The sequence below is a fragment of the Amborella trichopoda genome, chromosome 13, assembly GCF_054954075.1.
Source record: "Amborella trichopoda isolate Santa Cruz 75 chromosome 13, AtrichopodaSantaCruz75HAP2 v2.0, whole genome shotgun sequence".
Lineage (NCBI taxonomy): Eukaryota > Viridiplantae > Streptophyta > Magnoliopsida > Amborellales > Amborellaceae > Amborella > Amborella trichopoda.
The window spans coordinates 47,179,398-47,187,254 of record NC_142348.1 but is presented as its reverse complement, the minus strand read 5'-3'; positions in this window follow the sequence as shown (position 1 = coordinate 47,187,254).

The following is a 7,857-nucleotide window of genomic DNA, read 5'->3' as shown; positions in this document are numbered from 1 at the left end:
AAACAGGTAGGGGCCCATCATCTCCACTTAATTACCCAAAAAAAAAAAGTCCAAGACTCTTGAGCAAGGACTTCCAAATTGAGGGCAATTTTGATCATGTATTGAGACTTATAGGTATCTGATCTTGAACGGATCAAATGTTTATGGGGTTATGTAACAATCCTAAAATTTCAAAAAAAAAAAAAAAGAAGAGAAAAGATGCTTTTAAATAGGTGATGGTCTGTTTGAGTATAATGGTCCTTGGGGATCATCACTATTTTCAAAAAGTTTTACTTGGTTTAACTTTTGCTTGCCTGCTTTTGCTTGCTTGCTTTTGCTTGCTGCTTGCAGCTGGCAACGTCTTTTAGCGGACGTGGTTTTCGTATGTTAAAAGCAGACGCTTAACGCGACACCTCAGGTATGAGGTAGAACGTAATAAAATATTATAATAATACGTTCTAAGAATTTAAATAGGGGAGGTGAGCACTCCTACCCTAGAAAATTTTGAGATCTCTCTCTCTCTAGCCGAATTTTATCAAAGTTCCCTCTCAAATATTTGTAGGTAAGTGACATCGTCTTCCTGAAAAATAATCTGTTTTTAATAAATAGTGATATTTCCGTCCAGGATATTTATTTTATAAAGTTTGTGTGTAAGTGACCCCATTGTCTCAAAAAATAATCCATTCTTTTTAAAAATAAAATGAAATAATTATTTCTGCTTATTATCATGAATTTTAGGCGCGATAAATTTTATGCGCACTTGACCTCATTATCTTGAAAAATAATCTTTTTAATAAAAATTGTGATATTTTATCTATGTTAGAAATTTTGAATGCTGTAAATTAGAAAAATAAATTTATTTATTTTTCTTGTTCATTGTTAGAAATAAATGTGATATTTCTGCTTTTAGTAAAATTGTGATATTTCTTTCTACTGTTTTGAATATTTAGACATTGTAAAATTCATGTGCAAATGACTGCCTTATTATTTAAAAAAATTGACATTTTTGCAATTGATTATAGTATTGTTGTGAAATGTTTATTTGTGGATTGATATCCCATAAATTGTGATAATTCCGTTTTTTTGAATTTTTATAAGAGTTTTTCTATACATATTAAATTGGCAAATATGCTAGAATGCCTTTACAAACTGCTACCTTTCTAAATTTGAGCCCAAAATATTTGATTGGTTATTTTTGAAATGTTATAGAGAGTGACTGTTATTAATGGTTTAAGTGAAATTCATATTAATGATTTAAGTGATATGTTGAGTATATGATATTGCTGCTTTCGAATGTTTAAAGAGATTTAGAAATAATTTAAGTATGCAAGTGGACTCATCCGGTTCGCCGGTGAGGTAAAGTGGACCTATCTGGGACGCCGATAGGGATTAAGTGGACTCATCCGGTATGCCGGTGAGGTATAAGTGGATCTGCAGGGATTAAGTGGACCTATCTGGGACGCCGATAGGGATTAAGTGGATCCATCAGGACGCTGATGGGATATATAGGTGACCTACTTGGGAAGCCAGTAGGGTATTTTGTGAAATCCTTTGAATTATGTACTGCCGTTAAAAGTGTTATAAGCATTTCAATTACTCGGATATACTTAATTATGCTTTTATTGAAAGTGAAACTGTTGATGCATTTCTGTTAATAGATCTCATTTTGGAAAATATTGATATCTTTCAAACATGATTATTTTTAGGATTATGATGATCACTTACTGAGTAGCCAAACTCATCAAACTATGTTAAACATTTTTCAGGATAACTGCGGATTCATTTTGAGTGCTAGTCAAAATCAACCTTGGAAGATACTTTTGTTGTGCTAGCTTTCTTTATTTACTTTGTAAGACATCGCCACTGTAATTTGTCCTATCAATAGATGTATATATGTTTTACCTGTTACATCTCAGGAATAACAGTATTGTAAATTCTGGGGGTGTGACAATTATGGTATCAGAGCAATAGGTTTAAGATCCTTAAGAAATTTAAAAAGAATGTACTTAAAAATCACATTTATTGTGTGTACAGACCGGGATAAAGTCAAGATTCAGAATAGCTGAAGCCAATATGGAAGGAATTCACAAAGCCTTGGAAAATATGGTTGCTCTAATGCAACATCAGATGGAAAATAACAATCCACCCAGGCAGTCAGTTACAGGAAATGGTGGGAGCAATATCGAACAATTTAAGAAATTAAACCCACCTTCTTTTAAGGGTGTTATAAACCCATTGGAAGCCGAGGGATGGATTATGCAATTGAAAAAAATATTCGAGGTTATGGAATGTTCTAATGATAGGAAGGTGGCCTTGGCAGTTTTTATGTTAGAAGGTGAGGCACAACACTAGTGGCGAATGGCAAAAGGAGTATTGGTCAAAGAAAATAAAACCTTGACTTGGGAAGTATTTCTAGAGGCATTTAATGAAAAATATTTCCCAGATTTTATTCGAGACCAAAAAGAAATGGAATTTCTAGAATTAATCCAAGAAAATAGGACAGTAGCACAGTACGAGGCCAAGTTTACTGAATTGGCCAGGTTTGCATCATATATGATTAACAATGAGGCAAGAAAGGTGAAGAAATTCGAAAGGGGTCTCAGGCCAGCTATTAGAAGCAGAATATCAGTCTTGAAATTAAGAACTTATGCTGAAATAGTTGATCAAGCCCAAATTGTCGAAAAAGATTTTGAAGATTACCAAAAGACGAAAAATCAGAACAGTCATGTTAGACCTACATCATCTAATCGACAACAGTTTGAAAGGCCAAACAAGAAGCCAAGGCCCTCACCATTTCAAAACCCAATAGAACCATGTAGAAAATGTGGGAAAAATCATGGATCAAGCCATTGTTATTGGAATACCAGAGCCTGTTTTAAATGTGGAAAATTGGGACACCAGATTAAACAATGTCCTAGCTTACAGACACAACAGCTTCCAAAGCAGGAAGAGATAGTTCCAAAGCCTCAGATGAAGGAAAGAGTATTTACGATTATCGAGCAAGACGCTCAGGCCTCAAAATCAGTGATCCAAGGTACTTTTACTATCTTCCAAAAAGTAGCTCATGTTTTGATTGTGTCACAACACTTTGCATGCCACTTAAAAGTAGAACCAGAACAATTAGAATACATTCTAGAGGTAGCCATACCAATGGGAGATTCAATTAACACCAATATAATGTACAAATCATGTGTAATAAAGATAGAAGAAAAGGAACTGTTGATTGATTTAATACTCCTGAAAATTCAAGATTTTGATGTAATCTTAGGCATGGATTGGATCTCTGCATACCATGCAAGTATTGATTGTTATAAGAAAATTGTTACCTTTAGTATTCCGAATTAACCAGTATTTTACTTCAATGGTGTCAAAGAAGACTCCCCATCATATTTAATCTCTTGTATTCGAGCTAATCGCCTCCTTCGAAAAGGGTTTCAAGGCTTTCTTGCCTATATCAAAGAAGATAGGAAGGAAGAAATAAATTTGGATACCACTCCGGTTATCCGAGAATTTCCCGACATTTTTCCTGAAGAATTGCCAGGATTACCGCCTGACAGGGAAATTGAATTCTCCATTGAATTATTGCCAGGGGTAGCACCAATTTCTAAGGCACCTTACAGAATGGCTCCTGCAAAACTTAAAGAACTGAAACAACAATTGGAAGAATTATTAAATAAAGCTTTTATCAGGCCCAGTGTGTCACCTTGGGGTGCTCCAGTACTGTTTGTCAAAAAGAGAGATGGGACTATGAGATTGTGTATTGATTATAGACAGTTGAACCAAGTGACAGTGAAAAATAAGTATCCATTACCTAGAATTGATGATTTATTTGATCAATTACAAGGATCACAAGTGTTTTCAAAAATTGATCTTAGATCTGGATACCATCAGCTTAAGATTAAAAGTGAAGATATACTCAAGACAGCTTTCAGAACAAGGTATGGCCATTATGAATTTTTAGTTATGCCTTTTGGATTAACTAATGCACCGGCTGCATTTATGGATTTGATGAATCGAATCTTTAGGCCCTTTTTGGATAAATTTATTGTGGTATTCATCGATGATATTTTAATTTATTCCAAGAATCAGAAGGAACATGAGCAGCATGTAAGAATGGTATTGCAAATATTAAGAGAAAAGAAATTGTATGCCAAACTTAGTAAATGTGAATTTTGGCTTGAACAAGTGACATTTTTAGGACATGTCATATCAAAGGAAGGTCTATCAGTTGATCCTTCAAAGGTTGAAGCTGTTGTTAATTGGAAACAACCAAGTAATGTGACTGAAGTTCGAAGCTTTTTGGGATTGGCAGGATATTACAGAAAATTTGTAGAAGGATTTTCTCGAATCGCAATCCCATTGATTCGATTGACACAGAAAAATGTCAAATTTGAGTGGACAAGTGAATGTGAGGAGAGTTTTCAAGAACTAAAAGTTCGATTAACTTCAGCACCTATTTTAACTATTCCTGAGGGGAGTGGGGGATTTGTGATTTATAGTGATGCTTCACGTAAAGGTTTGGGCTGTGTATTAATGCAATATGGGAAAGTAGTGCCATATGCATCCAGACAGTTGAAAGAATATGAGAAAAAATATCCAATTCATGATTTGGAGCTAGCTGCAATAATATTCGCTTTGAAAATATGGAGGCATTATCTATATGGTGAGCAATTCGTAATATACACGGATCATAAGAGTTTGAAATACCTTTTCTCTCATAAGGATTTAAATATGCGGCAGATAAGATGGATGGATTTCTTAAAAGATTATGATTGTACAATCCAATATCGTTCAGGAAAAGCTAACGTTGTGGCCGACGCTCTAAGTAGAAAATCTACGGGAGTCTTAGCTCATCTAATGATCCAAGAAATGCGATTGTTAGAGGAAATAGTGGATTGGCATCCAACTCCGTCCATTAATGGTGTGGTAAGTATGATTGCCAATTTTAAGGCGGAACCCCAATTAATCCAACAGATTCGATTGGCATAAAAGAAAGACCCTCAGCTTATAACAATTATAGAAGAGGAGAAGCAAGGAAAGAGAGATGAATTCTCTATATATAGTGAGGATTTGCTAAGATTCAAAGGTCGGGTTTGTGTCCCAAATGATGAGAGTGTAAAGAAAGCTATCTAAGAAGAAGCACATCATTCTCGTTATACAATACATCCCGGAAGTATTAAAATGTATCAGGACCTGAAGAAAACCTTTTGGTGGAATAATATGAAAAAAGAGGTAGCACTATTTGTGTCTAAATGCCTAACATGCCAGCAGTAAAAGCTGAACATCAAAGGCCCGCTGGGTTGTTGCAGCCTTTACCGGTGCCAGAATGGAAGTGGGAGCACATCTCTATGGATTTTGTCTCTGGCTTGCCTAGAACAAATTCAGGACATGATAGCATTTGGGTCATTGTGGACCTGTTAACCAAAGTTGCCCACTTTCTACCGATTCGTACGACGTACACTTTGGATCGACTGGCTCAGTTGTACATTAAGGAAATAGTACGGTTGCATGGAGTTCCTGTCAGTATTGTATCGGATAGGGATACTCGGTTTACTTCTAAATTTTGGGCTAGACTACAGTCAGCCATGAGGACGAGACTCACCTTTAGTACTGCCTTTCACCCCCAAACTGATGGACAATCGGAGAGGACCATCCAAACCTTGGAAGATATGCTGAGGGCCTGTGTTATTGACCTTACAGGAAGCTGGGATGACCATTTACCCCTGATTGAGTTTGCTTATAATAATAGCTGCCAAGCCAGTATTCAGATGGCACCATATGAAGCCCTGTATGGAAGGAAATGCAGGTCACCCATATGTTGGGACGAGGTTGGTGAAAGAAAGCTTTTGGGGCCCGAAATTGTCCAGATAACCACAGATAAAATAACATTAATTCGTGAAAGGCTCAGGACAGCTCAGTGTCGGTAAAAGAGTTATGCCGATAACCGAAGGAGAGATCTTGAATTTGAGGAAGGTGATCGAGTTTTCCTAAAAATCTCACCAATAAAGGGTATTATGAGATTCAGCAAGAAAGGAAAGTTGAACCCACGTTACATTGGACCATTTGAAATCCTGGAAAGAATCGGAGGTGTCGCTTATAGACTTGCCTTACCACCCGAATTGGCAAATGTCCATAATGTCTTTCATGTATCTTCACTACGAAAATATCAGCCCGACCCGTCCCATATCTTAAAATATGAACCTTTACCGATCAGGAAGGACTTATCCTTCATTGAGCAGCCAATTTTGATACTGGATAGAAGGGTGCAAGTGTTGCGTAACAAGGAGATTCTTTTGGTCCGTGTATTATGGCAGTACCATTTAAGAGAAGAGTCGACTTGGGAACGAGAAGACGAAATCCGAGAAAAATACCCCTATCTTTTTCAGTAATCAGGTACACAAATTTAGAGGACTAAATTTCTTTAAGGGGGGAAGAATGTAACAATCCTAAAATTTCAAAAAAAAAAAAAGAAAAAAAAAAAGAAGAGAAAAGATGTTTTTAAATAGGTGATGGTCTGTTTGAGTATAATGGTCCTTGGGGACCATCACTATTTTCAAAAAGTTTTACTTGGTTTAACTTTTGCTTGCCTGCTTTTGCTTGCTTGCTTTTGCTTGCTGCTTGCAGCGGGCAACGTCCTTTAGCGGACGTGGTTTTCGTATGTTAAAAGCAGACGCTTAACGCGACACCTCAGGTATGAGGTAGAGCGTAATAAAATATTATAATAATACGTTCTAAGAATTTAAATAGGGGAGGTGAGCACTCCTACCCTAGAAAATTTTGAGATCTCTCTCTCTCTAGCCAAATTTTATCAAAGTTCCCTTGCAAATATTTGTGGGTAAGTGACATCGTCTTCCTGAAAAATAGTCTGTTTTTAATAAATAGTGATATTTCCGTCCAGGATCTTTATTTTATAAGTTTTGTGTGTAAGTGACCCCATTGTCTCGAAAAATAATCTATTTTTTTTAAAAATGAAATGAAATAATTATTTCTGCTTATTATCATGAATTTTAGGCGCGATAAATTTTATGCACACGTGACCTCATTATCTTGAAAAATAATCTTTTTAATAAAAATTGTGATATTTTATCTATGTTAGAAATTTTGAATGCTGTAAATTAGAAAAATAAATTTATTTATTTTTCTTGTTTATTGTTAGAAATAAATGTGATATTTCTGCTTTTAGTAAAATTGTGATATTTCTTTCTACTGTTTTGAATATTTAGACATTGTAAAATTCATGTGCAAATGATTGCCTTATTATTTAAAAAAATTGACATTTTTGCAATTGATTATAGTATTGTTGTGAAATGTTTATTTGTGGATTGATATCCCATGAATTGTGATAATTCCGTATTTTTGAATTTTTATAAGAGTTTTTCTATACATATTAAATTGGCAAATATGCTAGAATGCCTTTACAAACTGCTACCTTTCTAAATTTGAGCCCAAAATATTTGATTGGTTATTTTTGAAATGTTATAGAGAGTGACTGTTATTAATGGTTTAAGTGAAATTCATATTAATGATTTCAGTGATATGTTGAGTACCTGATATTGCTGCTTTCGAATGTTTAAAGAGATTTAGAAATAATTTAAGTATGCAAGTGGACTCATCCGGTTCACCGGTGAGGTAAAGTGGACCTATCTGGGACGCCGGTAGGGATTAAGTGGACTCATCCGGTATGCCGGTGAGGTATAAGTGGACCTGCAGGGATTAAGTGGACTTATCTGGGACGCCGATAGGGATTAAGTGGACCCATCAGGACGCTGATGGGGTATATAGGTGACCTACTTGGGACGCCAGTAGGGTATTTTGTGAAATCCTTTGAATTATGTACTGCCGTTAAAAGTGTTATAAGCATTTCAATTACTCGGATTA